Source organism: Tinamus guttatus, unplaced genomic scaffold, assembly GCF_059628265.1.
Source record: "Tinamus guttatus ecotype Peru unplaced genomic scaffold, ASM5962826v1 Tinamus_guttatus_pri_ptg000510l, whole genome shotgun sequence".
Classification (NCBI taxonomy): domain Eukaryota; kingdom Metazoa; phylum Chordata; class Aves; order Tinamiformes; family Tinamidae; genus Tinamus; species Tinamus guttatus.
The window spans coordinates 338494-346195 of record NW_028289044.1 but is presented as its reverse complement, the minus strand read 5'-3'; positions in this window follow the sequence as shown (position 1 = coordinate 346195).

The following is a 7702-nucleotide window of genomic DNA, read 5'->3' as shown; positions in this document are numbered from 1 at the left end:
GCCAGTTCGTGCAGCTCGTGGCGATGCTTTGACCCGTCGAGCAAAACTGCATGATGCAAAGGGCACGTAAAGGCTGATTCAATAGGAAATACACTCTGATAAACCAAAGTTTTATCAATCGTGTGTTAAAAATTGAATGTATTCACCTTATTTGTCTTCATTTTAGCATTTGTAATTTATTGCCCAAAATAGGATGTGCCATTTGTTTTATAGTTTGCCTTTTAAGAATATATATTCTTGCTACTGAAAAACAGTGAAAAAATAGACAATATCTTCTGTGAAAATTAACACTAAACACCCTTCACTCTTCTAGTAATATTTGTAAAGAGAAAACTTTTTACACACTTTCAATAGTTTTGTTATATTGTCTTTGTTAGTAATAAAATACTGTTGTATAGGAGGAGCTTCTGAGTCGGTATTTTTCTTATTAACTAGATTTAACTTTTTTTTTTTAATTGCTCTACTACTATGGTGTTTTTGCACCTCAGACTCTTTATTACCTTTGACAGCTGTAAGTAAAAATATATTAAACACTGATGCTTCTATCCTTCTTGTGCAAGGGAGGAAGCAAGACAGAGCAAAACAGTGCAAATTGCCCAAACGTAACTGTAGAGTTTATGAAAGAGCAAGAAACTACCTTCAGGCTGGCAGACAGAGCATTCTTTTGTACAGGTCCCTCTCTCTAAAGAGCTCCTTTAGTTTACAGAGAACATATATTGCCACAATATCATCTTGCTAAATTTTCTTAAAATGAATACTGATGCACTTTTAAATTTACTTGTTTGGGGAGGGAAAGCTATGCTTTTTTGTAAGTGCTATAAAATAGGTGAGTGCGAAGAAGACTAAGTTAGAGATGATACTTAAAAACAACTGCATTTTCAAAGAACTTTGAAACTATAACTAAAGAGTTGTCAGAACATTCCTTTAAAATGGAATATACCAGTGGTGTGATCAGATTGTAGCATTCGTGTTCCCATAGTGCTGCCATAAATAGCTGACAATGTGAATTCCCCAGGTAAACATTACAGTTAAGAGCTTGTCTGTGATCTTTGGCTGTTTCACCCTGAAAATAACAAGTAGTATTTAGAAAGTAAAGTAGTGAATGGAGTGTCCACAAAAATGAGGAGGAGGAAGAAGAAATGGAAAGGGTGAGAAAGGTGTAGGGAAGAACCAGGCTCAGGAGGATTCGCCTTACAGTGGTGGGCTAGAAAGCAGCTTTTTAACAGTATTATTGAAGGAAATGCCCTCTGTGCCTGTGGCTCCATCTGTTACCTCGCACAAGGTACTGCAGTCTAGGGCTTAAAACTGCAGGCAGGCGTTAAAGGGCTTTTTTTTTTTTTTTTTTTTTTTTTAACTGTAAGCATATTGGAACATCTCCATTAACCTACATCCTTCAATCAAGACCGAGTAGTATAGTTCTAAAAGATTCTAAAAGTTTCTAAAAGATGTACTGTAATTCCGACAATTTAAAATGTTGTTGCAGCTATTGCCAGTTTAAGGTCTTCACTTTTCCAAGAAGCTAAAATAGAGGATGCTAACAGCTTCCTCAAGCCTTAAAATGCGCCTGCCAAGTAATCTGTTATTTCTCAGTGTGTCTCTGTTGTAAATTACTCCAAAATGTTATATGTGGTTTTCAAGTCATATATAAAATGTTTCAGTGGACAAGATCTAATATGCTATATTTGATCTGTGATATAAGCAGTCCCAGAAACTGCCTACAGTGATTTTATGGGACAGTTTGCATATACTGTTTTACTGTTTTATTTTGCTGATTTTTTTAAGAGAAAATTGGGGTATAGTTTACCCAGAGTGTAAAATAAAGCTATGCAAATAATTGGAAAAAATACCTCCAGTATGCAGAAACTAAATAAGGACACTGGAAAAGGGTTTGTTCTTCTGTCTTTATGTGTAATATATGAAAGGTGGTATTAACAGATTATAAGCAAAATATCAGTAGTATTTAAAGAGATGTAAAATCCTTTAAAAATCCTTAAGTCCTTTTAAAAATTTTTTTTTCAAGTATATTTTTTCAATGCAGATATGGAAAACTAAAGAGCTAAAACTTTTTTTCTTTTGACAACTGTTCTCATTTACAGAGACGTGTATGTCCTTTTTCTTCACTGGATAGAGAGTATATATAAATGTATATTTTAAAGACAGGATTTTTTTTAGTTGAATTTCAGAAGCTAAATCATAAAAATTTAAAATGTAGGTAGGATGTTAAGCTTATTTTTAAGAAGTGAAATGTTCAGCCACTGCGTTTTTCAGTGCTGGTTAGGAGGAGAATCCCGTTTCCCCGGGTAGCCTGAGGTGCCGCCTCAGCGCTGCCTCAGAGCTGCCTCAGCGCCGCCTCAGCGCTCGCTGGGCTGAACGCGGCCTCGGGGAGGTCTGACCACTTCTTGCTTGGCTGTGCTCACCGGGCAAGATCTTCGCCAATATTCAACGCTGGTATTTGCAAAGCTGTAGATGGCTGCCCCCAAAGAGGGTTTAGAGTCTTCACAGGAATAAATGTTATTTCCTGTCTTACGTTTTTGCACTTACTCTCAGTCTTACTTTTGTACCTTACTCTGCTTAAAACTTTTTTAAAAAAATAAAAAAGACTAAAACTTTAGAAATAATTTTTAAAATTAAAGAAGTTGGGCTACCTCTACCATAGCTTCATGTATCTCTAGATGTGGGAGTAGGCAGATCTTTCTGATGGACATCTATCAAACCCACTTCTGTACATAAAACAGATTTTACTTCTCCTTAAAAAGTGTTTGAGACCTAAAGCATAATGAAAAGATTAAATAGATGCCATGACATTTATATCTGAATTCTTCATGCACTTACTGCCTTTATTTCAATTCATGAAACCTAAATCTAAAATAGTTTCACTGCTTTACCTAGTAAGATTTGAAGTAAAGGAAAACCTATCTTTAGACTTCCAGCAGCTCTCAATCACTAAATGGCTCGCAGGTGGTTTTATAACTTGGAGCAGCTGGAAAGGAACCGGGGCTTGAAGAGAATAATGGTTTCTGTAAGAAGAGCCATGTTGAAGAATGCCTTTTTTTTCTTTTTTTTTTTTTCTTGTGTGTGTGTGTGTGTGTATGTATGTGTATGTGTGTGTAAATAGTGCTAAATGGGCCCTCAGTACCACTACCAGAGTACTGATCTCCAGTCAAGAGAGTATATCCTCCAACAGGGCCATGCGGGCACAGAACACACCATGTGCTCAGTACCAGAGGGGAACACCCTGATGAGCGAGAGCTCTGGGCATGTGAGCTACAGAGAAAGGGCAAGGTGAAAGCTCCCTTCCATTCAGGACATTTATATGTTTCAGAGATGACAGCAAGTCACCGGACATGGCTTTCCCTTAAGAAAGGGGAAAGTGTGTTTGGTGTTTGTTGTGTGCGCACAAACAGCAAAGTTTCTTTAGTCCTATGAAGATACTGTGGGTCCCACTTTATCTTACTGATATCCTCCCTGCCCACATAACACTGGATCACCAGAACTGAAACAGGGATGGACGTTGGACCCTGCCAGAGGGGGTCCTTGAGGAAATGATTAGTCATTTATTTAAGTGATGGCTTAAACAAGCTGGGAAGGTACTCTTCTAAAACCTATCAAAGAAAAACCCCTTTTATCAGAGAGTACACCCAAATCCTGAAGGACTCAGATTATGATGGAGATATTGAGGGGGATGGAGCACCTGAAAATGTTCCTTGGCACTGGGTGTGAGTCACTGACCTTGGCTGCTAGACATGGTCCTCTTGGACTCGCTCTCTTTCCAAATTGGTGCAGGTACGAGTGCTATCCTGACATCCAACTGAGGAACAAGTGGACTTCAAATGCTTTAATTTCAGCGTTTTCACTAACTCAAGGTAACCATTTTACAAAACTTGCCTAACAGATCTGTGGCAAACGAATGGGGTAGAAGAAACAGGATTGTTCCCTCTATTGAAGAAGCTACTTTCCTATACAAATAAGAGTATCGAAAAGCACTTTCAAATTTACTGGCACAGGACTCAAGACAAGATAATTCTTCAGTTCAGCAAAAATGGCTGATCTATTTACTGAGGATTCAGGCTGCCAATTTTTCTACCGCTGACTAATTACAACCGGTCTAATCAATTAATGCTTCCCTGGAGTCCAAGCTCCTGCCTTACACATTTTAATTCATTACAGGCATCGTACATTTATTCTGATCCCTGTAATCACCATCTTTTCAGGAATCTAAGTTGTGACTGGGCAGAAATAATTGTCACATCCTACCACAGATGTAGGTTTTCAAGCAGCCTTGCCCAAACAAACCTGCTTTGAGCAGGGCTGAACCAGTCAACATCCAGACACCCCTTCCAACCCATGTGTTTCCATGCCTGTAGCTAGGGGCACAGTGGCTCTGCTTGGAAGACATGGAGTTTTGCAGAGGTTTCTATCATATCTATTTGGAATCGATCAAGTAAAAACAGGTCTCATCAGTATGGGCTTTTCATCATAATGTTTACATTATGGATATGCCGCAGTTAATATCCTGAGTTAACTTTTATCAGTGAACAATTCCAAAAAGGTTCACCTCCCTTCATCTGACAATTTGTGAATTGTATTTAGTTTAACACTTCACTTATTATTGTAAAAGTAACAACTATAGGAAAAAGAGAACTGTAAATCAACTAAACTACTTAGAAAAAAAAATCCACCGAGGAGTTCCGGCTGTTTATAAAAATCCTTTCTGCCAGATGAGCTCTTTGATATATGTCAAATGTCCTGCTCCTGCCCACTTGGTAATAGTGCTAAAGTTCATCTTGATCGAAAGCTCAATAGAGAGCAGCAGAAAGAGTGGCAAAGAGTAGTGAAGATCTCTTGCAGAATCCCAGAATGGCTGAGGCTGGAAGGGACCTCTAGAGATTATCTAGTCCAACCCCCTGCACACGCAGGGTCACCTAGAGCACATGGCACAGGGCTGCGTCCAAGCGGGTTTGAAGATCTCCAGAGAAGGAGACTCCACAACCTCTCTGGGCAGCCTGTTCCAGGGCTCCGTCACCCTCACAGTAAGGAAGTTCTTCCTCACATGGAGATGGAACTGCCTGTGTTTTATTTCATACCCATTACCCCTTGTCCTTTCACTGGCCACCACCGAGAAAAGTTTGGGGCTCCATCCTCTCTATATTCTCCCCTCAGGTACTTCTACATATTGATCAGATCCCCTCTCAATCTTCTCCAAGCTAACCAGGCCCAGCTCGCTTAGTCTTTCCTCATACGACAAATGCTCCAGTCCCTTAATCATCTTTGTGGCCCTACACGGGACCCTCTCTAGAAGCTCCAGGTCTCTCTCGTCCTGGGGAGCCCAGAACTGCCCCCAATACTCCAGGTGCCGCCTCACCAGAGCTGAGCAGAGGGGCAGGATCCCCTCCCTCCACCTGCTGACAACGCTCCTCCTCATGCAGGCCAGGATCCCATTGGCCTTCTTGGCCACGAGGGCACATTGCTGCCTCATGGTTAACTTGTTGTCCACCAGGACTCCCAAATCCCTCTCCGTGGAGCTGCCTTCCAGCAGGTCAGCCCCTAATCTGTACTGGTGTCTGGGGTTATTCTTATTCCAGCCCAGGTGCAGGACCCTGCACTTGTCCTTGTTGAACCTCATGAGGTTCCTCTCTGCCCAACTCTCCATCCTGTCTAGGTCTCTCTGAATGGCAGCGCAGCCCTCGGGAGTGTCGGCCACTCCTCCCAGTTTGGTGTCACCTGCAAACTTGCTGAGGGTGCCCTCTGTGCCCTTGTCCAAGTCATTGATGAACAAGTTGAAGAGCACCGGGCCCAGTCCTGATACCTGGGGGACACCACTGGCCTCCAACTAGACTCAGCCCCATTTATCACCACCCTCTGGACTCTGCCATTCAGCCAGTCCTCAATCCACCTCAGTGTCCACTCATCCAACCCACACTTCCTGAGCTTCCATATGAAGATGTTATGGGAGATGGTGTTGAAAGCCTTGCTGCAGTCAAGGTAGACAACATCCATGGTTCTCCAGCCACCTCTCCTGTGCTTTGCACCAGGTGTTTGTATTTCCTATAGCAACATTAATAACTTGTGTGGCTGTTCAGAAGAATAACACAACTGAGTACTTAATATGGGGATTTTTGTCTGGCACTCACAGCTACCATCCTGCTACGCATGGGTTTTTCTTCCCCAGACAGACGGCTGAAGGGTTAGGACAGACTTTCATGGCAGTGAAGAGCTTCTGGTCCCTGACAAGCTTCATTATTGTGCTCTGACTTCTGTCTTTCTGATCATTTAGATGTTAACCTCTTTTTCATTAACTTAGGAACTGTTGGCACAACTTGACTTTCACCTGGAGGTATGGAAGCCCAGAAAGCAGAAAACTGATACGACTTAAGCTACTATTTTCAAAGGCAGAAACAGTACTGTAGGGAGTCTTGCAGACTGAGGCAGAAATAATCCTTTAATGAGGCCTCCAGTCTGAAAAAAAAAATCTCTGCCTCACAATTATTTAACATTTAAGTGATAATACATGTACCTGCAAAGTAATACTCTAATGTCGTGTTTATCACCTTTATTTAGAAGCTACTGGCAAACTGGTTATATATTTGTGCTAAAGTAACAAAATACAAGGAGAGAGGGTTCAGGATAGTTTAAAAAGTTAACACACTATTTAAATAAAATACATAAATTAAAAGATATTAACAGGGGTAAAGGCCATGATCTCTTTGAACTTATGGTATTTTCAAGTTTTTGTTTGTTTTTTGTAGAAATGAATTAAGCATATTTATTAAACCTGTAATAAATTTTCCTGAGCAGCTTTACTTTGGTTCTCTACTGCAGCATACTTTGGTTTTCCTCTTTCTGCTGTACAGACTGCTCTTTGTTTCCTTGATCAGACAGTCAGGCTGCAAAGACCCATTTGAGAAATTCAACAGTCTTCTCTGATTTCAGCCTTTTACATCTTTCACACATTTCCCCCTACTATTTCCTCTAAAATAGAGAACATTTTAAAGGAAAACAATATGCTCTCATAGTAACTCTGCCTCCTACAACTGATACTGACCCAAAGCATCAGTAATAAAATGAACAAGAGCTGGATTATGAATTCCATGATTAAAAGGAGGGTAGCTCAGAACCGCATGTTGCTGTGCTGGCCAGTGCAGTGCCTGCCCTGAGCCCTCTGCTGTGTCGCCTCTAATCCCAGCAGAACAGCAGTGAGGAAGACTTCAGTGACATTTAAATAGCAGATAAATGACCCTCATCACCTTTACTGATGCAGGCATCGAGCCACACTTAGAAGAAAAATTCTGCATCATATGACAATATAGGTTTGATGAACAAATTACCAGTTGATATATAAGGGCTCCTGCTATGAAGACAGTTTTTCTTAACAGTCTTTCTTGTGCTGAAATTATTTTATGGCAAATTAGATTATCACTCTGTTTCAATTTGAATATCTCACCCAATATTCAACAACAGTGACTGTCCTCAGATGTACAAACAGCATTTAAGTATGCCAGAGGTACAAAGCAAAAGCCTTGCGGATGGCAAGAACCCCATCGGATTGAACCAGGCTGAAGAGGATGTTTGTTTTTCTGCTTTCCAGATGGTAATTCATATTGCAAGTCAAATGACGGACGGACTACTCTGTACGTTACTGGAATTTGAAGCAGTCATTCCACTGTTGGGACCTTCTTCAGCAGCTTTCCTCAGTTTGCTTTCT